The sequence below is a fragment of the Ranitomeya imitator genome, chromosome 7, assembly GCF_032444005.1.
Source record: "Ranitomeya imitator isolate aRanImi1 chromosome 7, aRanImi1.pri, whole genome shotgun sequence".
NCBI classification, from domain to species: domain Eukaryota; kingdom Metazoa; phylum Chordata; class Amphibia; order Anura; family Dendrobatidae; genus Ranitomeya; species Ranitomeya imitator.
Window position 1 is genome coordinate 101301192 of NC_091288.1, and position 21102 is coordinate 101322293.

Sequence of the window (21102 nt, forward strand, 5' to 3'; positions counted from 1 at the left end):
GTTGACAGATAAAGATAAGCAGAAAAGTACTAAGGCCTTAGTGTGCTTATTCCTGTAATGCTCCTCCTAACAGGTGTAAGAAACACTAATGTTGTAAATTGTGGACTAAACTTTATTATTTTTCAAATGTGGCCTACACAAGTGTAAGTTGTGTTTGGTGAACTTAACCTTTTTTTTGGTGCAGATCGGGCTACAGAGCTAGTTTAAATCACACGGAGACCGTGCAGACAGCCGTAAACGGCGCTGCAAGGCCAAGAAACCCTCCTCTAGGTTATCCTATATAGTGTTTTTCCACTATTTAGCTGGATACAAGTGGAAAGACACTAATAGGAATTTTTTTTTTCAAATTTTAAACTGGCTGCACTATTTGAAAAAAAGGAAATTGTTTTTCAAGGTATGAGGCAGTAACGCACCCTGAGCTGAATCCAACCGGCTATGGCTGCACACAGACTACAGGGCGAGCTGCGCTCACACAGAGACCGTGCAGACAGCCGTAAACGGCGCTGCAAGGCGCCCAAAAAAACCTCTAGGTTATCCTATGTAGTGTTTTTCCACAATTGAGCTGGAGACTGGTGGAAAGACACTAATAGGAATTTTTTTTTTTTTCAAATTTTAAACAGGCTGCACTATTTGAAAAAAAGGAAAATTTTTCTCAAGGTATGAGCCAGTAACGAACCCTGAGCTGAATCCAACCGGCTATGGCTGCACACAGACTACAGGGCGAGCTGGGCTCACACGGAGACCGTGCAGACAGCCGTAAACGGCGCTGCAAGGCCCAAAAACCCCCCTCTAGGTTATCCTATGTAGTGTTTTTCCACAATAGAGCTGGAGACTGGTGGAAAAACACTAATAGGAAATTTGAGAAAAAATGTGCAGCAGGCTGCACTAAGAGCAAAAAAGAACAACTGTGTGAGGCAGTGTGAACCCCCCCTGAGCTGAATACAACCGGGTATATGGCTGCACACAGACTACAGAGTGAGCTGCACACACACACACACACAGAGACCTTGCAGAACGCTGTTAAAACAGCGCTGCAAGGCAAGAGCAAGGTGAACAGTGAAGAACACACAGCGTTTTGCTAAATTAGCCTTTGGAAAGGAAAATAAAGCAATTAGCTAGCTCGACTGGCCCTCAGTTAGAACACAGCGTCCTGTCCCTAACTGAAATCACAGCAGAGTGAGCGCAAAATGGCGGCAGCGCTTTTTTATAGTGCAGAGTGACATCATTTCAGCAGCCAATCCCAGCCTTGCCAGTACTTACATGCCCACCATGCTAAACAGGATGTGCCCACACTTTCATTCATTCCTCATTGGCTGCTGCGTTCAATTTGAATTCTGGGAACTTCCGATTCCGGTATCCGATACGCGGGAAGTATCGGAATTCAGTATCGGAATTCCGATACCGCAAATATCGGCCGATACCCGATACTTGCGGTATCGGAATGCTCAACACTAATCACCATATTTTGAGAGCTATAATTTTTGCATATACAGCTCTGGCAAAAATTAAGAGACCACTACAAAATGTTCAGTTTGTCTGATTTTTCTCTTTATAGGTATATTTTTGAGTAAAATGTAAATTTTTCAAATATTCTCTAAACTACTGACAACATGTCTCTGAATTTCCAAGCAATACATTTTGTATTTTTTTCTGAAAAGGAGAAGTGGTCAAAATAAAACAAAAACAGTGCTTTCAGACCTCAAATAATGCAAAGAAAACAAGTTCATAATCATTTAGAAACAACAATACTAATGTTTCTGAAAAGTTCAGAAATCAATATTTTGTGGAATAACCATGATTTTTAATCACAGCTTTCATGCGTCTTGGCATGCTTTCCACCAGTCTTTGACACTGCTTCTGGTACAAAAATGTAAGCAGTTCTTCTTTGTTTGATGGCTTGTGACTATCCATCATCCTCTTGATTACATTCCAGAGGTTTTCTATGGGGTTCAGGTCTGGAGATTGGGCTGCCATGACAGGGTTTTGAGGTGGTGGTCTCTTAATTCTTGCCAGAGCTGTATCTGCCAACAGAGTCATGTGAGGGATTATATTTTGAGGGATGAGTTGACATTATTGTTGATACTATTTTCGGGCACATAACATTTTGGATCGCTTTCTATTTCTATTTTTGGGAGGCAGAATGAACAAGATCCAGCAATTCAGGAATTGTTTTATGGGTGTTTTTTATGCCGTTCACTGTGTGGTAAAAGTGGTAAGACAACTTTGTTCTTCTGGTCAGTACCATTACAGCGATACCATATTTATACAATGTTATAATTTTTTGACGCTTTTACACAATGAAAACTATCTTATAGAAAAAAGAATTGTTTTTGCTAAATTCTGAGAAGTATAACTTTTTATTTCTCCACTGATGGAGCTGTACTGTGGCTTCTTTGGCATTTTCAGCTATACCATTTTTATTTCCATTTGACTTTTTGATCGAGTTTTAATCCACTTTTTATTTGGCGATGTGATGAAAAACCCTAGTTTTTTGCCACTTTTTTTATTGATTTTTTTTTTTACAATGTTCACTGAAGGTGTTAACTAATGTTTATAGGTCGGGTCGTTCCGGATTCAGAAATACCAAATATGAGTACTTTTGTTTATTTTTTTTTTTACAGAAATATGTGAATTTATTGTTATATTTTTTCCCATTCTTCTTGTTCTTTATTTTGTGATTTTTAAAGCAAATATTGCTATTTTTTACTTTTTAACTTAGCCCCTTTATGGAGCATTATTTTTTTTACTCTGATAGCTGGTATAAAGCATGATCTAACAGGCTTACTGTAGCTGGCTGACCCGGATGTCATCATGACGACCTTGGGTTGCCATGGCAATGATCATGCCCTCGAGATGATGTCACGGTGGCGGCGATTCATAGGGAGAGGAAGCCTCCTTCCTCTCCCAGCCTTCTAAATGCTGTGACATCAGTCATGCATTGAGGGGTTTAAATGGCCTATGGTGGAGCGTGCACTGCTCCTGGCAGTGACAGCCGGGTCTGGGCTTTAACTTAAGCCAGGTTCCCAGTGGTGATCGCACAGTCACGGCAATGATAAACCACATACTGCATCTATCACCACATCATGGCTTCACAGAAGACATCGGGTGATGAACCGGCCACCTGCAGTCCAGACCTTTCACTAACAGAAAACATTTGGCGCATTATGAAACAAAACATCCGGAAAAGACCCCAGACTGGAGCAGTGAGAGTCCTACATAGTCAAGAATGGGACACAATTCCTCTCCCAAAATTCCAGCAATTGGTTTTTTCACTTCACAGACATTTAGAGACTGTTTAAAAATAAATGAGGATGCTACACAGTGGTAGACATGACCCTGCCCCATCTATTTTGAGATCTGTTGCTTCCATAAATTTGTAAATATGTAAATAGTTTTCAAATGAAATGGACAAATGCCTAATGTTCACCTTATGATCTGTGATCTATGTTCTGTTGTGAATATGGCTGCACGAGATTTCCAAATCATCACATTCTGCTTTTCTTTACATTTTATGCAACATCCCAATTTTTAGGAATTGGTATTGTAATAAATGATGCTATATTGCCGTGTATAACATCTGCTGTACTATACACTAATTGTTGGAGATGAAACATTGTGCTAGCGTTGTGTCAGCTAAATAAAATGTATTCAGCATTGAATGACTCTACCGCAGCTCCCTCCTTTTCTTGTGTTATATCTCTTACCATCTTGGCCGGCTATAGAAAATCAGTAAGTGCATTATGTAAGTCTCGTGCACGCAGCAATGAAAAGGTTACAGTCTCCTCATAAAGGATCCATATTGGTATCCACAGCCGTCCTACTGTTACCATGGAGCCAGAAGCAGCAATAAAAAGCGAACAGGAAATGTAAGACTCTTTTATCACAGGCATCTCTTCCTTGGGAAGACTTAAGGTTATACAGCCATGTACCATGCTATATGAGTATTTAACCCTCCATGCACTGGAAAGAAATGACGTTCTGACATTGTCACCAGGAAAATGCAACTTTGAGTTTAGATGTCAGCAAAACATCCATTATTAATATTATTATATTTAAGGCACCATTACTTCCATGACGCTGTACATGAGAAGAGGATTTACATACATATAATACATATATAAATTATATGTGTCAGAGTGACCCTAACCCTCTCCTCGTGGCACTCTACATTCATGTGGCCACCATCTTTCTTTCTAGACCATGTAACTATAATTATGTAACTTAGTTATACCCCTTTGGACTCAGTCAATCCTCACACAACTTATTACACCAGGTTTTGTAAAATGGCCCAAGCCCCCAATGAATTGTCAAGTGCTTTGTACCACATTGCATTATGGCATTATTGTTTCCGCAATATGCAAGCCACAATGATTCCATATGCCACGAGCTTGCAGTGAATTCTATCTGAGACATGTGAAGATACATTAAAGCCCAATTGATGACTATGGTCTAGAGCAGGCCCAGCAGGTGATTAGAGGCTATCAGAGAACATATCTTTCCACAGGGACATGGCTAATGGAGACCAACCATTGCATGTTGCCCCAGGTGCTTGGTGCCCGGTGTGCCACCAGCAATCCACTTTGCCTCGGCCAGGGTACAGGGATAAAAGGTGAGGGTAGGGAACTTAACCGAAGCCTACCTACATCTCTGTTTCTTTATATAAAGTCTCGTGAGTTGAACAACGAAAGTCACAAAATATTCTCCATTCTATGTGAAATTGTAAAGGATAAGCCACCAGGTTGTAAAGATGAGATGAACCATGATAAGATCACTGATATCTCAGTTACCAAATTAAATCATTCAGAGGCACATTAGATGCTTTAAGGTAATGCAGGCTTAAAGACAGATTATCTATTTTCCTAAATGCCTCAAATATGGGTCTTACTATGATATAAGAATAATGGGTGAAAAATTGTGTAGGACCATGTACCATATTTAATATGTAATAAAATTGACAGAATGTGCATATACACATAAGCATTCTGTCATTTTTTTTACCCTACATGATTAAAGGCTATGTTTTATCTACCTTACTTTGGTCCTGGAGAACATCCGCTTTTGGACTATTCAGAGCTATTTGACCTGGAAGCCAGACCCGCAAATATTCCACGCACCCCACCCAGACCACAGACTGTCCACCCTGGATGTGTCCTGGGACTCGTATCTCTAACATGAGTGGTGAGCTGCACTGACACCATTTCTACTTTTTGTACATATTTACTATGCCTTAACTGAAGGCCATGAGTGTAATGTGAATGTGGCAACAGAGGCTACGCCACCTTTTATGGTGCATTACTCTGGGCGCCATTATTGAAGCTATTGTACAAATGACTATGGATTCTCTACATTCATAGTTCCGTTCCACATAAACCTCCTAATCATATGCAGAGTTTTACAAGAACTACTACTGCCTGAACCAATGGCACATCTGTCCGAACAACAAATTTTAACAGATGCTTCCAAACATAAATCACTTTAAAAAGGCTGAGCTAATTTTCTAGAACCAAGTTATGAGTGTTCTGGGGAGAAGGAGGTGAGAAGGGTTAATAACACTACTTATTCTACATGATCCCTCTTGAAAGGGTTAGAAGCTTGCACAGCCATTGTAAAATCACCGAGCAGTTTAATGTGCTTGTAACCCACTAACCGTTCCCTTTTCCTTAATTGAGTTCATCCTGACATTGTGGAAGCAATATTACTTAGATGTCAATATTTGCTCTTCCCCTTTATATTGTTATGATGTGCAGATCTTTGGGGATTAGTGCTGTAGGGTTGGAGCACTTTTGGAATGATTGATTATGGAAATCATACTGCCAACCTGACCTCCGTCTGATTGCTGCACAGCAATATTAGCTGCAGCACTTCAGCTCAGATATTGAGATAAATATGAATCTGGCAGCACTGGACTTGTAGACTACATTTCTGCAGCCGGTCTGCTTAATTTCAGACTTGTAAAGTCAAGGTAATATGCCCGTTACATGCTTTTCTACATCATAGTGACGCTTTAATTTTACAAGGAAAAAAGAAAGTATGGGGTAATATAGATTAATATTATGCTTTGCATGGAAGACAGCCTATTTGCCACTGCAGATAAATGAACAATATTATCCTAAACCATTGTTGGCAAGATTTATTATGTCAGGAAAAATCTCAAATTAGTAAGCACCTAATTAACAATGCGCCATTCACACTCATTCAGAATTTGAATCTCAGAAAATGCTAGATCTCATAGAGAAGGCCAAGTGTATTATTATAGTCCATAAGGATATGACCATCATTGCTCTAAGCCCTCAAACATTGCTTCTGCAGGAAAATCTCTAATGCATCCCATAGAACATATAGAATTTATTTTGTGGGCTCCCAACAATGTACTGATACATTGGTAATGGTTCTCCATTGAAATAGTCCTCAACAAAGAAGGAGCAGAACGGCACCAGGTAAGGCGATGAGCAAAATGCTGAACAGGCAGATATCTCATGTGACCATGAAGCGCTGGTGGTTTTAACTCGCAGTGCGGTGCTCGACCAAGAAGTAATCCATAATGAAAATTATAAAGAGAAAAGAAATAGTGGCATTCACCAAGTGATACGTTTAAAAGTCCTTTTATTCTCCCCCTTGGCGGGGTGAGGACATGCCTCTAGGGTGGCGGGTGTTCACGAAGGTGCAAGGAGCAAACAGGACGACGGCCATTTGGCGCCGACTGCACTTCAACGGGTCCAGGTGTGTGATTAGGACTCATGTCAGTTCCTTTATAGGGAAATCTAAACCATCTGTGTAGCACAAATCTCTACATAACAAATTGTGCATGAATATATACAATCTAAAAACATGACCATAATCACATACAAATGCAGAACAAACAAAAAACAATAATCATAAAAAGACGGACATGTCTAACTTATCGTTCAGACCCATTGGACCCTGAGCATTTGTTCTCATAATCCATTTACGGTAGCTTTATGCTGCAAGAGGAGTTTATTGTGGTTTCCTCCCCTCCAAGGGTGCTTAACTATTTCTAAACCTGCAAAGCTCAACAACCTAGGGTTAACATCATGCTTTTCCTGCATATGGCTAATAAGTCGCAAAGAACCGTTTCCTGAGGTTATTGAACTATAATGTTCTCTAAACCTCGTGCACATAGGGCGAATAGTCTTCACTGTATAATAAAAAGAGCAAGGGCAATAGAGGATATACATCACATTTTTACCTCTACATGAAAGAAAGTCTTTAGTTCTATGTTCAAAGGGACCTATTTTGAGAGGACTATGTGTTAAATGAAACCGGCAATAGTTGCAATTCCCGCACCTATAATTTCCTGGGGTGGTTTTTAACCAATTTTTTTCCTCCGGTAAAATGCTATTATGCACCAATAGATCCCCAAAATTTTTTGTGCGTCTATAAGCAAATTGTGGATTGCCAATATTTATTTTAGCTAAATCTCGATCTGATTGCAAGATATGCCAGTTACTTCTGATGGCTGTATGAGCAGCTCTATCCTTTGGACTATGTTTAAATTTAAAAATAACCTTCTGCTCAACTTTCTCTTTTTGAGTGTGCATTTTGTTATTCTTATGTCTTTGTTTTTGAAGAAGGTCCACCAGTGTAACATTCTCAGCACGTTGTTCTGCTTCATCCAGCAAAGATTTCGGATAACCCCTTCCCAAAAACATTACCTCAACTCCTTTAACTGTTCTTTTTATGTCTCTACAACGGGCAGCACGGTGGCGCAGTGGTTAGCAGAGCAGCCTTGCAGCGCTGGAGTCCTGGGTTCAAATCCCACCAAGGACAACATCTGTAAAGAGAGTTTGTATGTTCTCTCTGTGTTTGCGTGGGTTTCCTCCGGATACTCTGGTTTCCTCCCACATTCCAAAGACATACTGATAGGGAATTTAGAATGTGAGCCCCAACGGGGACAGTGATGATAATGTGTGAAACCTGTAAAGCGCTGCGGAATATGTTAGCGCTATATAAAAATAAAGATTATTAACATTAATAATCTTTCGATATCTAAGCATTTAACTATAGGGCAATCCTCACTTACTGTAAAGAGGGTGCGCGCTGTAATATCGTAACATATTATTTGTAGCCGTAGATTTTTTATGGACACAAGTGTTTACTCGTCCATCTATGATGTCAATCTTAACGTCTAAAAACACTAGGCCACTGCCTCCAAAACATGATGTGAAATGCATATTATCAGTATTCTCAGAATTTAGATAATCTACAGAACCCTCGAAGTCCTCTTTTGTCCCATCCTGTATAATAATTACTAGGGCTGAGCGAAACGGATCGGACAAATTCAAAAATCGCCGACTTTTGGCAAAGTCGGGATTCATGAAACCCGACCCGATCCTAGTGTGGGATCGGCCATGAGGTCGGCGATCTTCGCGCCAAAGTCGCATTTCGTATGACGCTTTCAGCGCCATTTTTCAGCCAATGAAGGAGGACGCAGAGTGTGGGCAGCGTGATAACAAAGGTCTCGGTCCCCACCATCTTAGAAAGGGCATGACAGTGATTGGCTTGCTTTCTGCGGTGTCACAGGGGCTATAAAGGGGCGTGCACGCCGACCGCCATCTTACTTCTGCCGATCATAGCATAGGGAGAGTTTGCCGCAGCTTCATCAGAAGAAGGGATATAGTTAGGGATTGAAGATTAACCCCCGAAACTGCTTGTGCTGTAGCGATTTCCACTGTCCAACACCACCATTTGCTTGCAGGGACAGTGGAGGCTACATTTTTGTGCATCAGCTCTGTAGCTTATTAGGCTGCCTTATAAGTCTCCCTGATAGCTGCATTGCTGTTTGCACGCCGCTGTGCAAACCAAACTGCTTTTTTAAAAGCAAAAATCCTGTTGCTCCTTTCTGCACAGTTATCTTGTTTATTTGTGTGCAGCAGTCCTTTTTATTGCTGCCAAACTGTTCCTGACATCATTGTAGGGAGATTGAAATTGTACTACAGTCCTTGTATTTTTTCATATATCTTCCAGCCACTTTCTGCCACTTACATTGTGTTGTTTTATACACTGGGCCTGAGTTTTGGTTCAGTCTCCCCAACAAAAAGTGAGATTCAAATTCTCACAAAGTGGATATTCTGCAGCCTGTTAGTTTGTTGTATATCAAATGAACAATTTATTGTGTACATCAATCATATAGCATCACTGTGCAAAATGAAAATTTTCATTTTGTACAGTGATGCTATATGATTGATGTACACAATAAATTGTTCATAATTTATATACCACCTTACACGGGGCAAAGAGGAAGGTGCAGATGAAAGTGCAGGTTCCTTTATCAGGTGGGGGGCATACTCATTGGCGACGCCACTGGCACAGGGCCCCTCATAGTACGCAAAAGTGTCTCTGCCAGTGAGAGGCGCCACCCGCCGTCAAACACACTGCCGTACTATGAGGGGCCCTGTGCCAGTGCCAATGAGTGGCCCCCCCTGCTTGCTCTGGATCACAGCACTTGAAAAGTTGAAATACTTACCTCTCCCTGCTCCACCGCCGTGACGTATTCCGCGTTTCCTGGGCCCACGAAAATCTTGAGCCAGCCCTCCCCCCCCCCACAACTTTAGCCAAATGACCCCCTGTTTTCAATGCCTAACTATTATCATAAAGTAAATTAAGATTGACAAGCTTAAGTAATAAGAACTGATGTTTTTGGCATTAAAATGGGCACTGTAGGTGTTTTCCAGTCCTCCACTCACAGCCATCTTTGATTCCCCATGACTTGCATTGGGTTTCGTCTTTCAGTCGGCCCCCGACTTTTCACAATAATCGCCCGATTTCACCCGACCCGACTTTTGACAAAGTCGGGTTTCACGAAACCCGACTCGATCCGAAAAAAGTAAAAGTCGTTCAACTCTAATAATTACGTCATCAACAAATCTTAAAAGACAACGAATATGTTTAAGATAAGGATTAAGAACGCTATAGATGTACTTCTCTTAAAATACCGCTAGGAACAAGTTTGCAAAGACGCATGTGACCGGTGTATCCATAGCAGTACCGGTCTTTTGCAAGTACCACTTGTCAAGAAATTTAAAAGTATTATGTGATAAGACAAATTGTAGACCCTCTATAATAAAGGAAGTAAGGTCTTGATCTACACTACCGTTTATCAGATTTTTTTGAATAGCCTCTATGCCCACATCTTGTGGAATTCCAGTATACAGGCTGACAACATCTATAGAAGCTTAGGAGAAGCTAGTTTGCCAATTAAACTCCTTTAATACAGACTGGAAATCCCGAGAATCATTCATGAACGAGGGTTGTTACCGCAATAACGGCTTCAATAACCAATCCAGGTATTGCGATAATGGTGCTGTTAAAGACCCTGCCCCAGTGGCACTTGCAAAAGACCGGTACCGCTACGGATACACCGGTTGCATGTGTCTTTGTAAACTTGTTCCTAGCGGTATTTGAAGAGAAGTACATCTATAGCATTCTTAATCCTTTTCTTAAACATATTCATTGTCTTTTAAGATTTGTCGATGACGTATTTATTATATGGGATGGGACGAAAGAGGACTTCGAGGGTTCTGTAGATGATATAAATTCTGAGAATACTGATATTATGCGTTTCACATCATGTTTTGGAGGCAGTAGCCTAGTGTTTTTAGACATTGAGATTGACATCATAGATGGACAAGTAAACACTTGTGTCCATAAAAAATCTACGGCTACAAATAATATGTTACGATTTGACAGCGCACACCCTCTTCACACTAAGCGAGGATTGCCCTATAGTCAAATGCTTAGATATCGAAAGATTATTAATGTTGAAGAGACATATAAAGAACAGTTAAAGGAGTTGAGGTCATGTTTTTGGGAAGGGGTTATCCGAAATCTTTGCTGGATGAAGCAGAACAACGTGCTTAGAATGTTACACTGGTGGACCTTCTTCAAAAACAAAGACATAAGAATAACAGAATGCACACTCAAAAAGAGAAAGTTGAGCAGAAGGTTATTTTTAACTTTAAACATAGTCCAAAGGATAGAGCTGCTCATACAACCATCAGAAGAAACTGGCATATCTTGCAATCAGATCGAGATTTAGGTAAAAAATATTGGCAATCCACAATATGCTTATAGATGCACAAAAAATTTGGGGAAAATATTGGTGCATAATCGCTTTATACCGGAGGAAAAAAATTGGTTAAAAACCAACTCCAGCCCAGGAAATTTTAGGTGCAAGAATTGCAACTATTGCCGGTTTCATTTAACACATAGTCCTCTCAAAATAGGTCCCTTAGAACATAGAACTAACTTTATTTCCTGTAGAAGTAAAAATGTGGTGTATATCCTCTATTGCCGTTGCTCTTTTTATTATGTAGTGAAGACTTTTCGCCCTATGTGCACGAGGTTTAGAGAACATTATAGTTCAATAACCTCAGGAAAAGGTTTGTTGTGACTTATTAGCCATATGCAGGAAAAGCATGATGCTGACCCCATATGCAGGAAAAGCATGATGCTAACCCTAGGTTGTTGAGCGTTGCAGGTTTAGAAATAGTTAAGCACCCTTCGAGGGGAGGAAACCTCAATCAAATCCTCTTGCAGCATGAAGCTAAATGAATTATAACAACAAATGATTAGAGTCCAATGGGTCTGAACGATAAGTTAGATATGTCCGTCTTTTTATGATTATTGTTTTTTGTTTGTTCTGCATTTGTATGTGATTATGGTCATCTTTTAAGATTGTATATATTCATCCACAATTTGTTATGTAGAGATTTGTGCTACACAGATGGTTTAGATTTCCCTATAAAGGAACTGACATGAGTCCTAATCACACACCTGGACCCGTTGAAGCGCAGTTGGCGCAAAACGGCCGTCGTCCTGTTTGCTCCTTGCACCTTCGTGTACACCCGCCGCCCTTGAGGCATGTCCTCACCCCGCCAAGGGGGAGAATAAAAGGATTTTTAAACGTATCACTTGGTGAGTGCCACTATTTCTTTTTTCTTTATAATTTTCATTCTCCATTGAAATACCTTAGTAGTGTATTTGAGCTCCGTGTCTAAGGGCTAAAGTTTCTCCTCAAGGAAAATGACATGCTTAGCATGCCAGTGTAAGGAGACTTAGGCTGCCGTCACACTAGCAGTATTTGGTCAGTATTTTACATCAGTATTTGTAAGCCAAAACCAGGAGTGGAACAATTAGAGGAAAAGTATAATAGAAACATAGTTACTGTACAATTGCACAGTCTGCCGCAATTAGATGCACCTTTCCTGAAACTAGCTGAATATAGTGGGAGACTAAACTCTTATATCACTGTCAGATAGTAATACTTGCTACTTACACATGAATCACATGTCGCCCAATTTCCAGTTTTATGAAATCATTCACAATGATCGTAGATCGTCAGCCATGGCCATAGTCATGGCTGAGCTACTCGGGCTTTGCACGCCCTGGCCTCCCTCTACATAAAAATCATGTTCCTTTGTCAGCTCACCTGCCGCCCCACTCTCTGTACTGGCAGGTCTTCTCCTCAGCTCCAATCGGACTGCTCCAGTCCTTTGGCAAATAATGGAGACAAAGTCCAAGTATAACTTCAAACACAACACTTTACTTCCATTTCTTCGCAGCTCATTCAGTTCCATTACAGCAGTTACATCAGGTTTCACAGTGCACGTCACTTCAGCTGTCCCTCTAATCCTCTACTCCTCACGTGGCTCGAGCCTGGGTCCTACCGTCTCATACGGCATTTCAGCATCCTCCCTGTCCAGATTTCTTGCCTCATGTGGGGGTTTCCCTCAGCCGCTGTTTCGCCCCGAATCCGAAGGCATCAGCCCACGCAAACATCTGCCACATGACGAGTGACCTGCCCGTCTTTCCTGCTGTGTCTACTTTAAATAAATCTTCCGTACTAAAGCTGCTAACGCTTGTATAGTTTTGGCCAAGATGGTAATGGGGTTCTGGATGGCTGGGCACTATGCTTGAGAACGTTGAGGGGTCTAACTGTTGCTCGGGCTAACAGCCCACCCGAACTCTATGGGCGCCCTCGCCCTTCTCACTCTAAACAGGAAGCTCCTTTCCACTTACTACCATGACCCCTCCTACATTAACTATTTACACTGATCCGGAGCATTGCTAGTCTATGTGTATAAAATGCCCCCATCTAGTGGCCCAAAATGTGTACTTTGCTCTCCCTGCATACCATACATTTGGTACAGCCACAGGAACTTTAAAATACGTGCGTTCAATATATATACATATATATATATATCTATAATATAACGCTGGGAGCGTCACTCTGTCCGAAGCCTTTATAGACTGCACAAGCGCAAGTGCCGGCGCAGTCTGGGCCTCACAGAGTGACGCTCCCAGGAGATCGCGGTATGCGTAAACACTGAACGCACACCGCGATCTCCACCGGAGAGTTAGGGACCGCCAGGAAGGTAAGTATATTCACCTGTCCCCTGTTCCAGCGCTGCGTGCGGCTCCGTCTCCCGGGTCCTCTGCTGTGACGTTCCCAGTTCAGAGGGCGTGATGATGCGCTTAATGCGTGCCGGCGCCGCCCTCTGACTGAACAGTCACAGCCAGAGGAGCCGGAAGATGGCGACGCGCAGCGCTGGAACGGGACAGACAGGTGAGTATAGCAAGTGCTGGGGGCCTGAGCTAGCGGTGACTCCGGCACCTGACCCCCACAGCGCGCCGGTGTCCCCGCCTGCTCAGGCCCCCAGCACTCGGCGCCCAGCGACGATAGGTGAGTATGGTATTTTTTTTTTTATATATATGGCAGCAGCACACGGGGCATATATAATGGAGCATCTTATGGGGGGCATATAATACAATGGTGGCGCAGGATGGCAGCAGCACATGACAGAACAGGCGCAGGATGGCAGCAGCACATGACAGAACGGGCGCAGGATGGCAGCAGCACATGACAGAACGGGCGCAGGATGGCAGCAGCACATGACAGAACGGGCGCAGGATGGTAGCAGCACATGACAGAACGGGCGCAGGATGGCAGCAGCACATGACAGAACGGGCGCAGGATGGTAGCAGCACATGACAGAACGGGCGCAGGATGGTAGCAGCACATGACAGAACGGGGGCGCAGGATGGCAGCAGCACATGACAGAACGGGGGCGCAGGATGGGAGCAGCACATGACAGAACAGGGGCGCAGGATGGGAGCAGCACATGACAGAACAGGGGCACAGGATGACAGCAGCACATGACAGAACGGGGGCGCAGGATGGGAGCAGCACATGACAGAACTGGGGCGCAGGATGGCAGCAGCACATGACAGAACAGGCGCAGGATGGGAGCAGCACATGACAGAACAGGGGCGCAGGATGGGAGCAGCACATGACAGAACAGGGGCGAAGGATGGGAGCGGCACATGACAGACTGGGGGCGCATGATGGGAGCATCACATGACAGAACGGGGGCAGGATGGCAGCAGCACATGACAGAACGGGCGCAGGATGGGAGCAGCACATGACAGAACGGGGGCGCAGGATGGCAGCAGCACATGACAGAACGGGCGCAGGATGGGAGCAGCACATGACAGAACAGGGGCGCAGGATGGGAGCAGCACATGACAGAACGGGGCGCAGGATGGCAGCAGCACATGACAGAACGGGTGCGCAGGATGGGAGCAGCACATGACAGAACGGGCGCAAGATGGGAGCAGCACATGACAGAACAGGGGCGCAGGATGGCAGCAGCACATGAAAGAACGGAGGCACAGGATGGGAGCAGCACATGACAGAACGGGGGCGCAGGATGGCAGCAGCACATGACAGAACGGGCGCAGGATGGGAGCAGCACATGACAGAACGGGCGCACGATGGCAGCAGCACATGACAAAACGGGCGCAGGATGGGAGCAGCACATGACAGAACGGGGGTGCAGGATGGCAGCAGCACATGACAGAACGGGGGCGCAGGATGGCAGCAGCACATGACAGAACGGGCGCAGGATGGGAGCAGCACATGACAGAACAGGGGCGCAGGATGGGAGCAGCACATGAAAGAACGGGGGCACAGGATGGGAGCAGCATATGACAGAACGGGGCACAGGATGGGAGCAGCACTGTTGAGGATTCTGTTTTTGGGCTCCCTCTGGTGGTTACATATGGTACTGGGTGACTTGTGTTCTCTGCGGTCTCTGGTGTCCACCTGTTCTATCAGGATATGGGAGTTTCCTATTTAACCTGGCTTTCTTGTCATTTCCTCGCCGGCGATCGATGTAATCAGTGTGTCTTGTTACCTCTGCTTTCCGCTTCTGTAATCATCAGGACAAGCTAAGTTTTTGATTTTCCTGTTCCACGTTTTGCTTTATTTTTGTTTTAGTCCAGCTTGCTGTTATGTGATTCCTTGTTGCTGGTTGCTCTAGTGGGCTGATATTGCTCCTCATGTTCCATGAGTTGGCACATGAGTTCAGGTAATTTCAGGATGTTTTTTTGTAGGGTTTTTCGCTGACCGCGCAGTTCACTTTTGTATCCTCTGCTATCTAATTTTAGCGGGCCTCATTTTGCTGAATCTGTTTTCATTACTACGTATGTGCTTTCCTCTCATTTCACCGTCATTACATGTGGGGGGCTGCTATTTCTGTGGGGTGTTTCTCTGGAGGCAAGAGAGGTCTTTGTTTCTCCTAATAGGGGAAGCTAGTCCTTCGGCTGGCGCGAGACGTCTAGAATCATCGTAGGCACGTTCCCCGGCTACTGCTAGTGTTGTGAATTAGGTTCAGGATCGCGGTCAGCTCAGTTTCCATCACCCTAGAGCTTGTTCTGTTTTTTGTGTGCTTGTCCTTTTGTGATCCCCTGCCATTGGGATCATGACACAGCACATGACAGGATGGGAGCAGCAAATGACAGAATGGAGGCGCAGGATGGGTGCAGAACATGTCAGAATGGAGGCGCAGGATGGGTGCAGCACATGTCACAATGGGGGCGCAGGATGGGAGCAGCACATGACAGAATGGGGGCGCAGGATGGGTGCAACACATGACAGAATGGGGGCGCAAGATGGGTGCAGAACATGTCAGAATGGAGGCGCAGGATGGGTGCAGAACATGTCAGAATGGGGGCGCAGGATGGGAGCAGCACATGTCACAATGGGGGCGCAGGATGGAAGCAGCACATGACAGAATGGGGGCGCAGGATGGGTGCAACACATGACAGAATGGGGGCGCAAGATGGGTGCAACACATGGCAGGATGGGGGCGCAGGATGGGTGCAGCACATGACAGGATGGGGACGCAGGATGGAGCAGCACATGTCAGAATGGGGGTGCAGGATGGGAGCAGCACATGTCAGAATGGGGGTGCAGGATGGGTGCAGCACATGTCAGGATGGGGACGCAGGATGGAGCAGCTCATGACAGGATGGGGATGCAGGATGGAGCAGCACATACCAGGATGGAGACCATATACCAATATAGATGCTAGCCACCCGGGCGTAGAACGGGTTCAATAGCTAGTATATGTATATAGCAGCATAAAATATACATTTTAACAATAGTACGAGACAACGTATGTACATCTACAAATACTCCAACCTGGGATGTGCTAGGGGGCTCAGGACGGCTAATGCGACCCCCTTACACAGACTTCAGAAACCTGCAAGACTTTAAATGTTCTTTTGAGATGGTCACAGATTCCAGGATGAGATGTTATTGGCCCCAAGGAGTAGTTTGGGCTGGCCAGCCTCTCCTGGGGACCAGTCATTACTCTTTCAAGTCTTCCATGTGGTAATAACATCTCTGCTCTGAATGAAAGAATTGGACGCTGTAGCCTTATCAGGTATAATTCGGAAATGTTCCATTTATGACACAAATGTATTAAAAAAAACAGTAGGTTTAGTTTAAAGAAAATCTCCAGTTTCCTAAATATTTCTACCAGGTACATGCTGGGATCCAGTCATATTCTCTTATTTATTTCACAGTGTCATCTACTTATTATGAAATGTTCATCTTTCAATTTTAGAGCCTAAGGGTATGTGTCCACTTTCAGGATGGCCGGCGGTTTCGTCGGTGCGGCTTTGCCGCTCTGCGGTAAGCCCCGCCCCCTTTCTGGGACGCGATGATGCCGGATGTGTTCATAGCACACATCCGGCATCATCGCTCCCCACCATTGGGCCCTGTGCTATATCTTGCGGCGACGCAGCGTCGCCGCAAGATATACGGACATGCTGCGATCTGAAAAGACGCGCAGCATGTCCGGAGTCGCAGGGCCGCCGCGTGCGTGTTACCACGCATAGTGGAGACAGGATTTCATTAAATCCCCTCCGCTATGCTGTAACATCTGGACGCTGCGTGTCTGACGCTGCGGCTCTATGCAGCGTCAGACACGCAGCGTTGCCTGCACGTGGAAACATACCCCAACAGTTATGTTTTTTTCCCTCATTGGCTTCTCAATCTAGACATGGTGACTGTCATTCTGTTATGTTGTGGGAATGAGAGAGGCTGGTGGGTGATATTCTGTACAAATCGAGTCAAAATCGCAATGCCAGAAAACCGTGTAAATCCATGTAAATCTCAGATTATGCATACAGACCTTGATCAAGCTCAGTGGTCATAGATGAGGGAAAGCAAAGTCATTCTAAAATCAAAAACAAGGGCCAGCAGACCTGTTAATATAAGTATAATATATACAGTGGGGGAAATAAGTATTTGATCTCTTGCTGATTTTGTAAGTTTGCCCACTGACAAAGACATGAACAGTCTATAATTTTAAGGGTAGGTTAATTTTAACATTGAGAGATAGAATATCAAAAATAAAATCCAGAAAATTAAACTGTATAAATTATAGAAATGTATTTGCATTTTGAAGAGAGAAATAAGTATTTGATCCCCTACCAACCATTAAGAGTTCTGGCTCCTACAGACCAGTTAGACAATCATAATCAACTCGTTACCTGCATTAAAGACAGCTGTCTTACATAGTCACCTTTATAAAAGACTTCTGCCCATATAAAAAATAAAATCCAGAAAATCACATTATAGGAGGTTGTCACTCAGGATTTTATGGTACATGGCTCCATACATTCTCCCATTGATGTGGTGAAGTAGCCCTGTGCCATAGCAGAGAAACAACCCTAAAACATAATCTTTCCACCTCCATGTTTGACAGTGGGGACGGTGTTCTTTGGGTCATAGGTAGCATTTCTCTTCCTCCAAACATGGTGAGTTAAGTTAATGCCAAAGACCTCAATTTTTGTCTCATCTGACCACAGCACCTTCTCCCACTCACTCACAGAATCATCCAGGTGTTCATTGGCAAACTTCAGATGGGTCTGCACATTATTATTATTATTTATTGTTATAGCGCCATTTTTTCCATGGCGCTTTACATGTGAGATGTGCCTTCTTGAGCAGGGGGACCATGCGGGCGCTGCAGGATTTTAAACCTTTACAGTGTAATGTGTTACCAATGGTTTTCTTGGTGACTGTGGTCCCAGCTGACTTGAGATCATTAACAAATTCCCCTCGTGTAGTTTTAGGCTGATCTGTCACCTTCCTCATGATCAAGGATACCCCTCGAGGTGAAATTTTGCATGGTGCCCCAGATCAATGTCAATTGACAGTCATTTTGTATTTCTTCCATTTTCTTACTATTGCACCAAAAGTTGTCTACTTCTCACCCAGCATCTTACTTATGGTTTTGTAGCCCATTCCAGCTTTGTGCAGGTCTGCGATCTTCAAAAGTAGTATTCCCCTACATAAGGGGCATCGGCGTACTCAGGAAAGATTACACAACTAATTGTATGGAGCAATTTCTCCTTTTACCCTTGTGAATATAAAAAATGGGGCTAAAATAACATTTTTGTGGGGAAAATGTGATTTTATTATTTTCATGGCTTAACGTTATAAACTTCTGTGAAGCATCTGGGGGTTCAAGGGGCCCATCACATCTAAATACATTCCTCGAGGGGTCTAGTTTCCAAAATGGGGTCACTTGTGGGGAGTTTCCACTGTTTACGCACATAAGGGGCTCTCTAAACTGGACATGGCGTCCGTTAATGATTCTAGCAACTTTTGCATTCAAAAAGTCAAATGATGCAGTGCACTCCTGCTGGCTCATTACCTCTGATAAGAGACAGAGAGAGAGTGCACTGTCACTGTGCATATTGCAGTGGCAAGAAGAGTACCAATTGGACTTGATAACCGCTACCTGTTCAGTAGAGCAGCCACTAGCCCAGCCCCAGGTCAGTGATGATGATTCATTTTTCAGGGATGTCGCTGATTACACTTCATTTGAGTATTTCAATATGCACTAGGATTCTCAAACAGAATATCATCAAAAAGAGAGTAGTAAAGAAAAAAATAAAACAGTTTAATAGTGCAGTTCGGGAATAGTAGGGACTTTTTAATTAAAGTGTATTAGAAAATAGATCACATTATCACGTTAAATAGCTGGCATTTAAGATGAAAATTAATTTGTGCTTTCGCCCTTTTAAATCAATATGGTAATGGCATGGAATGGGAACTAAATGTTATCATGTGTCATGACTCCGTAATCTGGAATTACTTTATGACTGGCAAAATCGATAACTTCCAAAATAAAGGCTAAGCTCAAGATGTGAGGAATTTTTTTCCCACAACACACACCTGGTGTGGTAGGTAGAGTAGAGGAGGAGCTAATTAGGAGGGAAAGTTAGTCAGATTGTGAGAGGAGAGGGATGGAGTGAGACATACTGAGAAGGAGCTCCCAGTCAGAGGGAGCTAGAGAAAGAGATTGCAGAGAGGAGTCTGTGAGAAGGAGTGGAGCAGAGGAGACGTTAGAGAGAGTTGGAGCTGGGGACTTGAGCAGTGAGGAGCTGGTCCCAGCATCAGAGAACAGAGAGAGAGAAGCTCCTGATAGAAGCAAGAGAGAGAAGGGGTACTAGGGGCACGGGAAGTGAGCATTCCAATCGCCTGATGCAGGGACAAGGTCGCAGTAGTAAACCGGCCCCCAAGATTAGTGGAAAACTACAAGGCTCAGCTAGTCAGTCGGAGGCTGTGGTATCTGTACGTGCCTCAGCCACATCCACACATATTCACTGAAAAGGCAGCCACATAGGACTCAGGGGACCAGAGAGATGTCGCCCGACAAGATCCGGGGCTGCTGGCTTGGGACACTGTGTGTGAAGGCGCAGGGCAGGAGAGGTGAGAACCAGCACAGTGAGACAGCCAGGAAAGGAACATAAGAGAGGAGTTCTGGAGAAGTGAAAACATCTGGGGGTTGGCTGGACCACAGACCCAGAGGACAACGCACAAGGCTGTAGACAGCAATCTGCAGAACTGTGAATAAAATGTTGAAAACTGCACCCAGCTGTGTCCTCTGGATTATTCCTGCAACACTTGCCCTGCACTACAACTACCACAACCACCATCATCACAATTAACACCTATATCTGCCCTAGACACTAGATCTTCCAGTGGAGAGCTGAAACATCTTAGCTGCATCACCAACTGCGCCAGTGGATCTAAACTGCCATATATACCAAGTACCACAGGTGGCATCACGAATAATTCCCCTATAAACTTTATGCCATTCCCCTTTTACTTCAATTGACTCTTTTATTGGATGCCTAGGGCCATGGACTGGGTCACAGCGACCGTGCCACATCCCTTTAAGAACCGGCCCGGTACCAAGTATCCCCGTGGCCCTGGCGGGCGCTCCATAGTCATATACTCAACTTCAGCCGTCTTCACTCTTTCTAGGTGGCGGTCCGGTCCTGCAGCGCGATCTTGTGAGCGCAGCTTCTGATTGGCCAGAAGTCAGAAGCTACTTCACAAGTTCTCAATGCAACTCTATGAGAAGCAGAACGAAGCCAGAATGAGGCTCTCATAGACTAACATTGATTAGTGGCCTCCAACTCACTCCATGAAACACTGGAGCAGCCTGCTGTTCACACTAACCTCGGACTTTGGGCTCTGATAAGGCCTTTGACAGTTCTGCACTTGAGCGAGCAAGATCAGGGTGCAATGTTGTGATGACTTGACTTTTTACGTGCCAGTGCAGATACCTCTAAGGCCTCATCCTGAACCACTGTGAGAGTTCTGGGGACTTCAGTGGTCGTGGTTGGATCAGACGATGCAATAGGGACTGGACATGTGATAGTGAGGAGATGAGGGTCCAGAGAGCTGATCGGTAATGTGAGCATAAGAATTTT